Genomic DNA, 17,698 nt, shown 5'->3' with positions numbered 1-17,698 from the left:
TGATTTTTTATATAAGGAAAGAGCCCCAGGAAGCTTGGAGGAAGGACCAGAAGATGCTCATGGTGCCCACACAACACCAGGGCGCCCCCCTTGGGCGTGGGCTGATGTTGTGTGGCCCCCCTGAGGCTCCCCTTCACGTGAAACCAACGCCAAAAATTCACATATATATAAACCTCCAATGGATGACCTAGAACAGGGACTCTGCCATCGCACGCCTATGTATCCTCCAAAAACGAATTTGGACCCTGTTCTGGCACCCTGCCGGAGGGGGGAATCATTACTGGAGGCCATCTTCATCATCCCGGCGGCCACCATGACAAGGAGGGAGTAGTCCACTCTCGAGGGTAGGGGTATGTACTAGTAGCTATGTGTTTGATCTCTCTCTCTCTCTCTCTCTCTCTTTGTATCTTAATACAATGGTCTCCATGATCTTCATGGAGATCCATTCCATGTAATGACTTTGTGCGGTGTGTTTGTTGGGATCTGATGAATTGTGAGTTTATGATCAGATCTATCCTTGTTTTATTTGAGTTCTTTGCTGATCAATTTTGTGCATGATTTAGTATAACCTTTTATTTGTTCTCCGAAGTTTTGGTTTGGTTTGGCCAACTAGATTAGATCATCTTGCAATGGGAAGAGGTGATCGGTAATGGGTTCGATCTTACGGTGTTCAGTACTAGTGACAGAAGGGGAGTTGATACGCATGTGTTGTTGCCATTAAGGATAACAAGTTGGGATGCATTCTTATATGCTTTTGTCTTGATTGCATCATGTCATCTTTCTTAATGCATTACTTCGTTCTTATGAACTTAATACACTAGATGCATGCTGGATAGCTGTCAATGTGTGAAGTAATAGTAGTAGATGCAGGCAGGAGTCGGTTTACTTGATTTGGATGTGATGCCTATATCAGGATCATTGCCTTGGATAGCGTCATGATTATTTGCTTTTCTATCAATTGCCCAACAGTAATTTGTTGACCCACTGTATGCTATTTTCTTGTTGAGAGATTGCACTAGTGAAAGTATGTATCCTAGGCCTCATTTTCTATCATTGCAATACCGTTTGTGCTCCATTTTATTATTTACTGCCTTGCTGTTTTTTTATTTTTCGTACTACAAAAACTCATATCTACTATCCACACTACACTTTTATCATCATCTCTTCGCTGAACTAGTGCACCGATACAATTTTCCATTGTATTGGTTGTGTCGGGGACATAAGAGATTTCTTGTATTTGATTGGAGGGTTGCTTGACAGAGACTATCTTCATCCTACGCCTCCCACGGATTGATAAACCTTAGGTCGTCCAGTTGACGGGAAATTGCTATCGTCCTACAAAACTCTGCGCTTCGAGGCCAAACTGTATTTACCTCAGTTATGAAACCATGGTCTATCGAACCAATAGGAAAATCAATCGACAACCGTCTTCAACGACCACACACAAAAGAACAAATAGCTTGCACCCAACACGGGCAAGAGGGTTGTCAATCCCCTTGTTCTCGTTATTTGCAAGTGAATGAGGTGTGTAGATAATTGTAAAATGCAAAATAAAATAAAAGCAAATAAATGGTAGCAAGGTGTTGGAGGTTTTAGCAATATGTTGTGAATAGACACGGGGGGCATAGCTTTCCCTAGTGGCATCTCTCACGAAAATAAGCATACGGTGGGTAAACAAATTACTATTGGGCAGTCGATAGAAGAGCACATAGTTATGCAATTTTCACGGTGATGATCATGTAAATATAGGCATCACATCCATAAACAAATAGGCCGGCTCCCTCCTGCACCTATTACTATTACTTCACGTCAAGAGCGCTTCTATGCTTGCCTCTCTACATATTAAGTTCATGATGAACGAAGTAATGCTTGGAGTAAGATGACATGATGTAGACAAAGTAAACTCAACTAATATGAATAAACCCAATCGTTTTACCCTTAGTAGTAGCAAGACGAAGATGCAACTTGTCCCCTTCTGTCACTAGGACATAGAAACTCGCCAGGTTGAACCTACTACAACATACCTCTCTCACTGAAGAAATATCAATCTAGTTGGCCAAACTATTTCAGTAGATTGGAGAGAATTACAAAGCTATCATAATCATGCACATAAGAATCATATTATATATGAGAGAAGAATCAAATATTTATCATGAATAATCTGAACATGTTTACAATTCATCGGATCCCAACAAACGCACCGTATAAAAGAGTTACATCATATGGATCAAAGCGAAGATGCGATGATCATTGTATTGAAGATCAAAGAGAGATTCAGAGAGAGAGAGAGAGAGAAATGCCATCTAGGTACTGTTGGGGATCGTATTAATTTTTAAAAAATCCTACGCCATACAAGGATATATCTATGGAGAAACCAGCAACGAGATAGGTTGTAGAGCATCTTCATACCTTTGAAGATCGCTAAGAGGAAGCGTTGCTAGAACGCGGTTGATGGAGTCATACTCACAACGATTCAGATCGCGGTGGATTCCAATCTATGCGCCAAACGTCGGCGCCTCCGCGTTCAACACATGTGCAGCCCGGTGACGTCTCCAACGCCTTGATCCAGCAAGGAGGGAGGAGGGGTTGAGGTAGAGCTCCGGCAGCACGATGGCGTGGTGACGGTTGAGCTGCGTGGTAACTTTGAAATGGCTTCACCAAGCACTATAGAGGACGAGGAGGAGGAGGTGTAGGGCTGTGCTGAGAGAGAGAGAATTCTTGTCTCAAATATGCCCAAAACCTCCACTATATATAGGAGGAGAGGGAGGAGGGTGCCCACTCTTAGGGTTTCCCACCCTAAGGGTGTGGCAGCCCTAGGTTGGCACTTGAGGCGCCTAGGGTTTGCCCCCTCCACCTCTTGCTGCGCCTTGGGCTGGTTGTGGAGGTGCACCAGCCCACTTAGGGGCTGGTTCCCTCCCACTCTTGGCCCATGTAGCAGCTTGGGGCTGGTGGCCCTTGCCGGTGGACCCCGGAAACCTTCCGGTGGTCCCGGTACATTATAGGTGTCGCTCGAAACACTTCCCGTGACCAATTCCTCACTTCCTATATATAAATCTTTACCTCTGGACCATTCCAGAACTCCTCGTGACGTCCGGGATCTCATACGGGACTCCGAACAACCTATGGTAACCATGTACACTATTCCCTATAACCCTAGCGTCATTGAACCTTAAGTGTGTAGACCCTGCGGGTTCGGGAAGCATGCAGACATGACCGAGACACCTCTTCGGTCAATAACCAATAGCGGGGTTTGGATATCCATGTTGGTTCCCGCGTGTTCCTCGATGATCTCATCTGATGAACCACGATGTCGGGGATTCGATCAATCCCGTATGCAATTCCCTTTGCCTATCAGTATGATAATTGCCCGAGATTCGATCGTCGGTATCCCTATACCTTGTTCAATCTCGTTACCGGCAAGTCTCTTTACTCGTTCCGTAACACATCATCCCGTGGCTAACTCCTTAGTCACACTGAGCTCAATATGATGATGGATTACCGAGTGGGCCCAGAGATACCTCTCCGTCACACGAAGTGACAAATCCTAGTCTCGATTTGTACAAGCCAACATATACTTTCGGAGATACCTGTAGTGCACCTTTATAATCACCCAGTTAAGTTGTGACGTTTGATACACCCAAAGCACTCCTACGGTACCCGGGAGTTGCACAATTTAATGGTCTAAGGAAATGATACTTGACACCAGAAAAGCTTTAGCAGACGAACAACATGATCTAGTGCTATGCTTAGGATTGAATCTTGTCCATTACATCATTCTCCAATGATGTGATCCCATTATCAATGACATCCAATGTCCATGATCAGGAAACCATGATCATCTATTGATCAACGAGCTATCCAACTAGAGGCTTACTAGGGACACATTATGATCTATATATTCACATATGTATTATGGTTTCCGGTTAATACAATTATAGCATGAATAATAGAAAATTATCATGAACTAGGAAATATAATAATAACCACTTTATTATTGCCTCTAGGTAATATTTCCAACAGTCTCCCACTTGCATTAGAGTCAATAATCTACTTACATTATGATGAATCAAACACCCATAGAGTTGTGGTGTTGATCATGTTTTGCTCATGGAAGAGGTTTAGTCAACAGATCTGCAACATTCAGATTCGTATGTACTTTACAGATATATCTATATCTCCATCCTGGATGTATCCACGAATGGAGTTGAAGTGGCGCTTGATGTGCTTGGTCTTCTTGTGAAACCTGGGCTCCTTTGCAATAGCAATAGCTCCAGTGTTGTCACAGAACAGAGCCATCGGGCCCGATGCACTTGGAATCACTCCTAGCTCAGTGAGGAACTCCTTCATCCAGACACCTTCATGTGCTGCTTCCGACGCAGCTATGTACTCCGCTTCACATGTAGATGCCGCCACGACGCTTTGCTTGCAACTGCACCACCTACCAAACTTATGGCAAGGTTCACATCAGGTCTGGTACACAGCATGGCATACATGATAGAGCCTATGGCTGAAGCATAGAAGACGGTACTCAGCTTTTCTCTATCTTCCGTCGTGGTCGGGCGTTGAGTCATACTCAACCTCACACCTTGTGATACAGGCAAGAACCCCTTCTTAGACTTATCCATATTGAACTTCTTCAATATCTTGTCAAGGTATGTGCTTTTTGAAAGACCTATGAGGCGTCTTGATCTATCTCCATAGATCTTGATGCCTAATATATAAGCAGCTTCTCCAAGGTACTTCATTGAAAATCTCTTATTCAAATAGGCCTTGATGCTTTCCAATAGTTCTATATCATTTCCCATCAACAATATGTCATCCGCATATAATATGAGAAATACTACAGAGCTCCCACTCACTTTCTTGTAAATACAGGCTTCTCCATAAGTCTGTACAAACCCAAACGCTTTGATCACCTCATCAAAGCGAATGTTCCAACTCCGAGATGCTTGCAACAGCCCATAGACGGAGCCCTCGAGCTTGCATACCTTGTTAGCATTGCTAGTATCGACAAAACCTTCCGACTGTATCATATACAATTATTCTTTAAGAAAGCCGTTCAGGGATGACGTTTTGACGTCCATTTGCCATATCTCATAATCATAAAATGCGGCAATTGCTAACATGATTCGGACCGACTTCAGCATCTCTACGGGTGAGAAGGTCTCATCGTAGTCAATCCCTTGAACTTGTCGATAACCCTTAGCGACAAGTCAAGCCTTATAGATGGTCACATTACCATCCGCGTCAGTCTTCTTCTTAAAAATCCATTTATTTTCTATGGCTCACCGATCATTTGGCAAGTCCACCAAAGTCTATACTTTGTTCTCATACATGGATTCTATATCGGATTTCATGGCCTGAAGCCATTTGTTGGAATCGGGGCCTACCATCGCTTCTTCATAGTTCGAAGGTTCACTGTTGTCCAACAACATGATTTCCATGATAGGGTTCCCGTACCACTCTGGTACAGAACGTACCCTTGTGGACCTTCGAGGTTCAATAGAAACTTGATCCGAAGTTTTATGATAATCATCATTAACTTCTTCTCTAGCCGGTGCAGGCGCCTTAGAAACATTTTCTTGTGCTACGCTACTCTCCGGTTCGAGAGGAGGTACAATTACTTCATCAAGTTCTATTTTCCTCCTACTTACTTCTTTCGAGAGAAACTCTTTCTCTAGAAATGATCCATTCTTGGAAACAAAGATCTTGCCTTCGGATCTAAGATAGAAGATGTACCCAATAGTTTCCTTAGGTATCCTATGAAGACACATTTTTCCGCTTTGGGTTCGAGCTTCTTTGGTTGAAGTTTCTTCACATAAGCATCGCAGCCCCAAACTTTAAGAAATGACAGCTTAGGTTTCTTGCCAAACCATAATTCATACATTGTCATCTCAACGGATTTAGAAGGTGCCCTATTTAAAGTGAATGCGGCAGTTTCCAATGCATATCCCCAAAATGATAGCGGTAAATCAGTAAGAGACATCATAGATCGCACCATATCCAATAAAGTGCTATTATGATGTTCAGACACACCGTTACGCTATGGTGTGCCAGGCGGCGTGAGTTGTGAAACAAGTCCACATTTCCTTAGGTGCGTGCCAAACCCGTGACTCAAATATTCTCCTCCACGATCAGATCGTAGAAACTTTATTTTCTTGTCACGTTGATTCTCCACCTCACTCTGAAATTCCTTGAACTTTTCAAAGGTTTCAGACTTATGCTTCATTAAGTAGACATACCCATATCTACTCAAGTCATCAGTGAGGGTGAGAACATAACGATAGCCATCGCGAGCCTCAACACTCATTGGACCGCATACATCGGTATGTATTATTTCCAGTAAGTTGGTTGCTCGCTCCATTGTTCCGGAGAATGGAGTCTTGGTCATCTTGACCATGAGGCACGGTTCGCATGTGTCAAATGATTCAAAATCAAGTGACTCCAAAAGTCCATCTGTATGGAGTTTCTTCATGCGCTTTATGCTGATATGACCAAGGCGGCAGTGCCACAAGTATGTGGGACTATCATTATCAACCTTACATATTTTGGTACTTACACTATTAATATGTGTAACATCACGACTGAGATTCATCAGGTATAAACCATTGACCAGCGGGGCATCATCATAAAACATACCACTCATATAAATAGAACAACCATTATTCTCATATTTAAATGAGTAGCCATCTTGCATCAAGCGAGATCCCAATACAATGTCCATGCTCAAAGCTGGTACTAAATAACAATTATTAAGGTTTAAAACTAATGCCAAAGGTAGATGTAGAGGTAGCGTGCCGACGGCGATCACATCGACCTTGGAACCATTCCCAACGCGCATCGTCACCTCGTCCTTAGCCAGCCTACGCTTGTTCCGCAGTTCCTGCTTAGATTGCAAATGTGAGCAACATCACCGGTATGAAATACCCAGGAGCTACTACGACCGCTCATAAGGTAAACATCAACAACAAGTATATCACATATACCTTTAACGTTGCCGGCCTTCTTGTCCGCTAAGTACTTAGGGCAATTCCGCTTCCAGTGACGGGTTCCCTTGCAGTAATATCACTCAGTCTTGGGCTTCAGTCCTTTCTTTGGCTTCTTCCCAGTAACTATTTTACTGGGCGCGGCAACTACTTCGCCGTCTTTCTTGAAGCTTTTCTTACCCTTGTCCTTCTTGAAACTGGTGGTCTTATTGACCATCAACACTTGATGCTCTTTCTTGATTTCTACCTCCGCAGATTTCAGCATTGAATACAACTCGGAAATAGTCTTTTCCATCCCTTGCATGTTGTAATTCATCACAAAGCCTTTATAGCTAGGTGGAAGCGACAGGAGGATTCTGTCAATGACCGCATCATCCGGAAATTCAACTCCCAACTGAGCTAAGCGGTTGTGCAACCCAGACATTCCGAGTATGTGCTCACTAACGGAACTATTCTCCTCCATCTTACACCTAAAGAACTTGTCGGAGACTTCATATTTCTCGACCCGGACATGAGCTTGAAAAACAAGTTTCAGCTCCTCGAACATCTCATATGCTCCGTGTTGCTCAAAACGCCTTTGGAGCCCCGGTTCGAAACTGTAAAGCATTCCGCACTGAACGAGAGAGTAGTCATCACTCCGCGACTGCTAGACGTTCCTAGTGTCCTGGTCTGCCGTGGGAACGGGAGGATCACCTAGCGATGCATTAAGGACATATGCCTTCTTGGAAGCAGTGAGGATGAGCTTTAAGTTATGAGCGCAATGCGCATAGTTGCTCCCATCATCTTTCAGCTTTGTTTTCCCTAGGAACGCGTTGACGTTGAATGAGACATTTGCATTGGCCATTGGATCTACAATATTTGTAGAGATAATTTTAGACTAAGTTCATGATAATTAAGTTCATCTAATCAAATTTTAATGAACTCCCACTTAGATCGACATCCCTCTAGTCATCCAAGTGTTACATGATCCACGTCGACTAGCCCGTGTCCGATCATCACGTGAGACCGACTAGTCATCAATGGTGAGCATCTCCATGATGATCATATCAACCATACGACTCATGTTCGACCTTTTGATCTCCCGTATTCGAGGCCATGTGTGTACATGCTAGGCTCGTCGAGTCAACCTAAGTGTTTTGCGTGTGTAAACTGGCTTACACCCGTTGTATGGGAACGTTAGAATCTATCACACCCGATCATCACGTGGTGCTTCGAGACAACGATCCTTCACAATGGTGTACACTTAGGGGAATACATATCTCGAAATTTTAACGAGGGATCATCTTATCTTTGCCACCGTCGTTCTAAGAAATAGGATGAAAAACATGATAAACATCACATGCAATCATATAATGACATGATATGGCCAATATCATCTTGCTCCTTTGATCTCCATCTTCGAGACACCATGATCATCATTGTCACCGGCTTGAAACCATGATCTCCATCATTGTATCTCCGTGAAGTCGTCATGCCAACTATTACTTCTACTACTATAGCTAACGTTTAGCAATAAAGTAAAGTAACCACATGGCATGGCATCTTATACAATAAATTAAGACAACTCCTTTGGGTCCTGCCGGTTGTCATACTCATCGACATGCAAGTCGTGAATCCTATTACAAGAACATGATCAATCTCATACATCACATATGTAACATCACATCATTTTGTCCGTATCACATCACATAGCATACCCTGCAAAAACAAGTTAGACGTCCTCTAATTGTTGTTTCAAGTTTTACGTGGCTGGTTAGGGTTTCTAGCAAGAACGCTTCTTACCTATGTGACAGCCACAACATTGATATGCCAATGCTATTTACCCTTCAGAAGGACCCTCGTCATCGAATCCGTTCCGACTAAAGTGGGAGAGACAAACACCCGCTACCCACCTTATGCACCAAGTGCATGTCAGTCGGTGGAACCAGTCTCACGTAAGCGTACGTGTAAGGTCGGTCCGGGTCGCTTCATCCCATGATGCTACCGAATCAAGATAAGACTAGTAACTTTAAGCAATTGAAAAAAATCAGCGCCCATAACTTTTGTGTTCTACTCATGCATAGAATCTACGCATAGAACCTGGCTGTGATACCACTGTTGGGAATCGTAGTAATTTCAAGAAAATTCCTATGCCATACAAGGATCTATCTATGGAGAAACCAACAACGATAGAGGTTGTAGAGCATCTTCATACCTTTGAAGATAGCTAAGCGGAAGCGTTGCTAGAACGCGGTTGATGGAGTCTTACTCGTAGCGATTCAGATTGCGGTGGATTCCGGTCTATGCGAGGAACGTCGGCGCCTCCGTGTTCAACACACGTGCAACCCAGTGACGTCTCCAACACCTTGATCCAGCAAGGAGGGAGGAGAGGTTGAGGGAGAGCTCTGGCAGCACGACGGCGTGGCGAGAGTGGAGCTGCGTGGTAACTCCGACAGGGCTTTGCCAAGCACTACGGAGGACGAGGAGGGGGAGGTGTAGGGCAGCGCCGAGAGAGAGAGAATTCTTGTCTCAAATCTGCCAAAAACCTCCACTATATATAGGAGGAGAGGGAGGAGGGTGCCCACCCTTCGGGTTTCCCACCCTAAGGGTGCGGCAGCCCTAGATGGCCTTGGGGCCGCGGCCAAGGTGGTGGAGGAGCCCTAGGGTTGGGCCTTGAGGCCCAAGGTGGCCTCCCACAGCTAGGGTTTGCCCCCTCTGCCCTTGCTGTGCCTTGGGATGGTTGTGGAGGCATACCAGCCAACTTAGGAGCTGGTTCCCTCCCACTCTTGGCCCATGTAGCAGCTTGGGGCTGGTGGCCCTTGCCGGTGGAACCCTTCCGGTGGTCCCGCTACATTACCGGTGTCGCCTGAAACACTTCCGGTGACCAATTCCTCACTTCCTATATATAAATATTTACCTCCGGACCATTCCGGAACTCCTCGTGACGTCCGGGATCTCATCCAGGACTCCGAACAACCTTCGGTAACCACGTACATTATACCCCTATAACCCTAGCGTCATCGAACCTTAAGTGTGTAGACCCTACGGGTTCGGGAAGCATGCAGACATGACCGAGACACCTCTCCGGTCAATAACCAACAGCGGGGGTCTGGATATCCATGTTGGTTCCCGCATGTTTCTCAATGATCTCATCGGATGAACCACGATGTCGGGGATTCGATCAATCCCGTATGCAATTCCCTTTGTTTATCGGTATGATACTTGCGCGCGATTCGATCGTCGATATCCCTATACCTTGTTCAATCTCATTACCGGCAAGTCTCTTTACTCGTTCCATAACATATCACCCCGTGGCTAACTCCTTAGAGCATCCCTAGCAGTACCCTCAAACCCTCAAACCCTCAAACCAGTTTAAGGGTTGAGAATTGGCATTTTTTGGCACTTTTAAGGGTTGAAAAACACGGGCAAAGACTAGAACCCTCAAACCAAACCCTTATAACAGTTTCTTCTCCATGGTCGACTTCTTCCTCTTCGGGGCGGGTGAGGGGGCGACAGATGCGGCGGCGGAGCCTGGGAGGACGTGTGCCCGCCTCCTCTTCATGCCAACGTGCGTGGAGGCCAGCATCGCGGTGCTCGGGGCGGGGGCGGGGGCGGGGGGCGGTTGTGCGGGGGCACTCGAGGCATGGCCGGGTGCGGGATTCGGCGGCAGGGCGGGGGCAGAAGGCGGCCCTCGAGGCGCGGCCGGGCACGGGATTCGGCGGCAGGGCGGGGGCGCTCGGGCCAGGGGCCAGCGGGGCCTCCATGGGTAGCGCCGGGGTGGACGAGGGTCGGCGGCAGCGCAGGAAAGGAGGAGGGCTCGAGCGATTGAGGGATTTTTCCCTCCCGCGACGTGTCGTTGACCAGAATGAAGGCCCCTGTATTTTTGCCTCTCAACCTGTGTTTGTGCAGGTTGGGATGGAAAATGAGGGCTGGGTCTTCAAATTTTTTTTGGAGGGTTTACAGGTTTGAGGGCTTTGTTTCGCGCCAACTTTGGGCCTCAACCCTCAAAAAAGCAGTCAATTTGAGGGTTTGACCAGTTTAAGGGCTCTACTGGAGATGCTCTTAGTCACACTGAGCTCAATATGATGATGGATTACCGAGCGGGCTAAGAGATACCTCTCCATCACACGAAGTGACGAATCCCAGTCTTGATTCGTACAACCCAACATATACTTTCAGTGATACCTGTAGTGCACCTTTATAATCACCCAGTTACGTTGTGACATTTGATACACCCAAAGCACTCCTACGGTATCCGGGAGTTGCACAATCTCATGGTCTAAGGAAATGATACTTGACATTAGAAAAGCTTTAGCAGACGAACAACATGATCTAGTGTTATCCTTAGGATTGGGTCTTGTCCATCACATCATTCTCCGATGATGTGATCCCGTTATCAATGACATCCAATGTCCATGATCAGGAAACCATGATCATCTATTGATCAACGAGCTAGCCAACTAGAGGCTCACTAGGGACACATTATGATCTATATATTCACACGTGTATTACGGTTTCCGGTCAATACAATCATAGCATGAATAATAGACAATTATCATGAACTAGGAAATATAATAATAACCACTTTATTATTGCCTCTAGAGCATATTTCCAACAAGTACTGCCACAGACGCGTAGGTATATGGTGAACTACTCACACATCATCATGAGGGCAACAAGGTTGATGAAGAAGCCCTTCGTGATGGACCCCCCTCCAGCAGAGTGCCGGAACGGAGCTCTAGATGGCCTCCCATCGGAACAGAGACTTGCGACAGCGTAAAAACTATTTCGGGACCTCATCTAGGGTTTTTAGGGTAAATAGGAATTTATGAGCTAGAGAATGGGGTCGGGAGAGTGACGAGGCGGCCACAAGGCACCATCCCCCATGTCATGGTCTAATGGCTTGTGGGAGCCTCATGTGCCCCCAACCTTCTTCCAATGCTCCACGCTCTTCTTTTGGTCCACAAAAATTTCACAAAAAGTTTCACGTCAATTGGACTTCATTTGGTATTGGAACCTGAAAAGTGGAAAAACAATGAGAAAACAACAGTTGGCACTGGGAACTGGGTCAATAGGTTAGTGCTCAAAAATAATATAAATTGGTACATAAGTTCCTAAAAATTGTTCTAAAATGCTAACATCATAGCATGGAACAATAAAAAATTATAGATACGTTGGAGACATATCAAGCATCCCCAAGCTTAATACCAAGTGATGTCCAAGATCAAGCTCACACGACTTAGAAAGCTCAATATTAATACCAAGCTCAAGATCAAGAGAAATCTCACAGTGGCGTTCAAGGTTGCAAAAATGTTTCTCCTCAACTTTTCATGGAGGAGGTTCTTGAAAGATGAACCGCCAAGATTGTTGCCTAGCTTAAACATAAACAACATATTTTGGAGAATGTCTATGGTAGCTTTAAGAAAGGGGTAACCACTCATAGTTAGTTAACAAACTTTTGTGCACATCATGCATTTATTTCTTGCATCGAACCCCTAAAGGTACAAGAAGCGCTCGAGGACACGGAGTGGCTTGAAGCCATGCATGAAAAACTCAATAACTTTGAGTGCAACAAAGTGTGGCAGTTGGTGCCAAGACCAAAGGAGAATCACAATTTCATTGGAATCAAATGAATATTTAAGAACAAGAAAGATGTGAATGGTTTCGACATGGGCAATAAGGCAAGATTGGTAGCACAAGGCTACTCCCAAGTCGACGGCATCGACTACGATGAAACCTTTTCTTCCGTTGCTCGCCTTGAATCTATTCGCATGTTGCTTGCAAATGCTTCTCATCATAATTTCAAACTATATCAAATGGATGTGAAGAGTGCATTCTTAGTGGTCCTCTTAAGAAGTTGGTATATGTCAAGCAACCCCCAGGGTTCGAGGATCCCAAGTTCCCCAATCATGTATAAGTTCTCGATAAGGCACTCTATGGCCTTAAACAAGCCCCACGTGTATCGTATGGGAACCTTACCGAGATGTTGCAAGATCGTGGGTTTGAAATTGGGAAAAATGATACCACTCTTTTCATGAAGAAATTCAAAGGGGACTTGTTTATATGCCAACTATATGTTGATGATATTATCTTTGGTTCTCCTAACAAAGCTTTTAATGAAGAGTTTGTTGCACTAATGACCAAAGAGTTTGAGATGTCTATGATGGGAGGGTTGAAGTTCTTCCTTGGATTCGAAGTCAAGATACGAAGTCAAGGATCCTTCATCAACCCAGCAAAATATACTCAAGACATGTTGAGGAGGTTCAAGATGGATGGACTCAAACCGGCCAAGGCAAACACTCCAATGCCTCTCGAATGCCAACTTGTCATTGATCCCAATGGTAAAGTAGTGGATCAAAAGGTATATCACTCCATGCTTGGCTCTTTGCATTGCCTTTATGTATCTAGACCGGATATTATGTTGAGTGTGGGAATTTGTGCTCGATTTCAATCCGCACCTATGGAAAGACACTGTGTGGCAGTCAAGTGAATCTTTCGATATTTTACTCATACCCCAAACTTTGGCTTATGGTACCCCAAAGGTGCTTCATTTGATCTCATCGGATATTCAGACTTGGATTGGGCAGGAGACCGTGTGGAGAGGAAGTCAACTTCCGGAGGCTTCTAATTCCTTTGTCACTCTCTCGTAAGTTGGTCCCCGAATAAACAAAATTGTATCTCTCTCTTCCACCGAGGCCGAGTATGGACCTGCTGCAAGTTGATGTGCACAGATGTTTTGGACGAGGCAAACTTTAAAAGATTAATGTGTCACTTGTGACAAAGTGCCTCTTCATTGTGACAACGGAAGTGCAAATTCGGTCTCCAACAATCCGGTTCAACACTTCAAGATGAAGCACATTGATATTCATCATCACTTCATCTGGGAGCATGTCAAGTGTGGGAAGATTGATCTTATTCACCTCAATACTATCGAACAACTTGCAAATATTTTCACGAATCCATTGGATGAAGCAAGATTTCGTGAGTTAAGGCATGAGCTAAATATCATTGATTCGAGCAATGCAGATTGAAGTTAGGCACACCCACCACTCTCATCATTTTATCTTGTTTAGATGTAGGCATGGGGTTAGGGGAGTGTTGTTCTCTCAATGAACTCTTCCTCCCCCTATTATGCGCAAATTGATCAATTCTTTCACATTAGTCATTTTTGATGACACTTGTGCTTCAAAGACGAGTTTGGTCATGGGACCAAGGTTAAAATCTTCGCAGTGCCATACCGATTGACTCAAACATAGGTGGCATTGGCAACCGCCCCCCTCATATTGATGCATTTGCTTTTGAGAGCATATTCGTGTGTTCTGTCACTCCAATTTTTGCTTTCTTCGTGCTTAGTCTCTTTAAACTTGGTGTGTCTCTTCTTGTATTGGATGGTTTGAATGTCTCCTTATCAAGTTCTATCCATTTCTCAAACTCAAAAGTTGCATAGACGTGGATTTTTTCGCTCTTGGGCTGTTTTTGGTTGCAAGCGGAAGTACCGCTCTCAGGCCGGTACTACCGTTCCAACGGTACTACCACACCGGCATGTGGTACTACCGCTTGGGGACTCCTTCACGATTCAAGTAGTGGGAAGGGGGAGTTCTAACTCCCACATACCCATTTACTATTGCCCTCCTCGGGTTCTCTCTCTCAAGAGACCAAGAACTCCCCCGGAGGCCAGCTCTGGATCCCCCATTTTGTGTCGTCTTTCGCATTTCTGTGTGGTGGGATTAATCCCGTCCTCTTCATTGTGCCATGGACACCGGTATTGCCCTCAACTGTCCTCTCTTTGGATTTTGTATTTGAATCTTTGATCTGGCCATTTGGGGCAATGCATGAGGTTTCTACAATTTTTCACAAAATCTAGACATTAGTTGGACGTGAAATGGCTGCTAGATAGAGTTAGTGGTACATGGTCATCGAAAGGGTTGCGTTTTGGTCACTGGTACTGCCAGATTCCTGCACTGGAAGTGCCATGCGATCTGGGCGGTACTACCGCTGGTGTCCGACCGATACTACCGCTCCAATGGTACTACCGCTTGGGCACCGCAGTACTACTGCTTAGCTCTGTGCAATACCACAACTACTAGGAGCGGTACTACATCTTGTGAGCTTATTGATCTAGCAATATTGGTGGATAGGTAGATGAGTTCTCCAACACGATGGCATGGTGGTTGTAGTGAACTAATTCAGCAGGGCTTCGCCAAGCTCTACTGAACTAATCTAGAGGAGAAAACGACCTCGAAAGAGAGGGCAACACATGGCTTATTAGGTTTTAAGGTTGCCCTCAATTCCTCTAGTACATATAGGAGGGAGGGATGGAGGGTAGGAGGCAGCCAAAAACCATCCAAGGGGGTCGGCCGAATAGGGTGGAGGTGGAAGAGTCCACCTCCAATCCTACTCCAAGTCAGATTTCTCTCCTACTTGGAATATTCCCCTCCTTCCTTTGCGGTTTTTTCTTCTCCCACCTCTTGGCCACATGGGCCCTTTGGGGATGGCTTTGCTAGCCCACTAAGGGCTTGTGTGCCACCACTAAAGCCCATGTAGCCTATTGGTGTAAGTGACCCCTCCTAATGGCCCTCCCGACATTCCCGGTACACTACCGAAAATACCCAAAACTTTTCCGGTTACAAAAAAGGGACTTCCTATATACCAATCTTTACCTCCAGACCATTCCGGAGCTCCTCGTGAGATTCATGATCTCATCTGGGACTCCGAACAACTTTCGGTTACCAAAACCACATAACTCAATAATACCGAAACGTCACCGAACCTTAAGTGTGCAGACCCTGCGGGTTCGAGAACTATGCATACATGACCTGAGACATACTCCAAATAATAAACAATAGCGGGAACTGGATGCCCATATTGGCTCCTACATATTCTACGAAGATCTTTATCGGTTGAACCTCTATGTCAAGGATTCAGTTAATCCCGTATACTATTCCCTTTGTCCATCGGTACGTTACTTGCCCAAGATTCGATCGTCGGTATCTCTATACCTAGTTCAATCTCATTACCGGCAAGCCTTTTTACTCGCTCTGTAATACAAGATCCCGTGACTAACTCCTTAGTCACATTGCTTGCAAGGCTTATTGTGATGTTATATTACCGAGTGGGCCCCGAGATACCTCTCCGTCACACGGAGTGACAAGTCCCGGTCTTGATCCATGCCAACCCAACAGACACCTTCGGAGATACCTGTAGAGCACCTTTATAGTCACCCATTTAAGTTTTGACGTTTGATACACACAAGGTATTCCTCTGCTGTCCGGGAGTTGCATGATCTCATGGTCATAGGAACAAATATATTGACATGTAGAAAACAATATCAATAAACTCACACGATCATATGCTACGTTCATGGTTTGGGTCTTGTCCATCACATCATTCTCCTAATGATGTGATCCCATTATCAAACAACATCTCATGTCTATGGCCAGGAAACCTTGACCATCTCTGATCAACGAGCTAGTCCTTCAGAGGCTCACTAGGAATAGTGTTTTGTCTATGTATCCACACATGTATTTTGAGTTTCCAATCAATACAATTCTAGAATGGATAATAAATGATTATCATGAACAAGGAAATATAATAATAACCAATTTGTTATTGTCTCTCGGGCATATTTCCAACAACAATGGCTTTACACTGGCTATTCTTTCATTCCTTCTTTGTGGGTTCTAGGTGATGATAGCTCCTCTCCTCTAGCTCACCGCACGAATCCAAGTAGGTCTAGTGATTCCAAGCATTTTCCTTGGTCTGAGGAAATCGAGGCTGGTTCCAGTGCTCAACCTCAACGGCAGTCTATGAAGAAAAATGTTAGCAAGAAGAGGTCTGCCAAAGATCCTTATGATATGACTAGAAGGAGTTTTTGGCATTTCATCAATGAAATCCATATATCCATCCTCGGGATGAGGCTCTTGCTGGGCGCCCCTTCTGGAACAAGGCTCAGTCACTCATTTATGTGGGAGTTCTCAAACACAAGACGAACCTCTATCTGGATGTCAAATCTATTGATAGAGGGTACATGGGCAGTCGTCCTTACACTGATTATTTTGCTGAAGCTCATGCTCTCTGCTTGAAGTGGGGTCTGTTTCCCATTAGCAACTTCAACAAGGACTTTGACAGCAAGATTGTGGCAAAATTCTATGCCAAGGTTCACTTTCACCAGGACGGGGAGAGAAGCTTGACATGGATGACTTGTGGCCGCATGTTGCACTCCAACAATAAGACCTTCATGAACTCTTTGGGCTATGCTGATAGAGGATACTTGGACTCCTACATTCCCTAACATGCTTCTCGTGTCTGACCACTTGGTGCATCACGACATCCTTAAGCTCTGTGCAAAGGAGAATTGAGGCATTCCACCTTCGGTTCCTGAGATTGCCCCCACTCATTCTGGTGATGAGCCAGAGCCTGATTACGAGTTTGCACCAAAGTCTCAGACTAAACCTTCATGGGCTTTCAAGCTTAAGGCAAAGATGAAGTCTTCTCTCCTTCCAGGTTAAGGGTCAGTATATGACACATGTAGAGGCCAAGAAGGCTCGCAGTCGCGACAAGATGATCACGAAGAAGATTGGTTTGGATGTTCAGAGTGGGTCTAAGGACATGACCACTCACGAGGAGGATTGTATCAAGGCGCACTGTCCATGCGCTGACTCAGAGGAAGAGGTATCCGCTCCTTCTACCGAGTCAAAGGAAGATGATGTTGAGGATGATTGAGCTCACCATCA

The sequence above is a fragment of the Hordeum vulgare genome, chromosome 5H, assembly GCF_904849725.1.
Source record: "Hordeum vulgare subsp. vulgare chromosome 5H, MorexV3_pseudomolecules_assembly, whole genome shotgun sequence".
In the NCBI taxonomy this organism is placed as follows: Eukaryota; Viridiplantae; Streptophyta; class Magnoliopsida; order Poales; family Poaceae; genus Hordeum; species Hordeum vulgare.
This window is presented reverse-complemented; position numbering follows the sequence as displayed.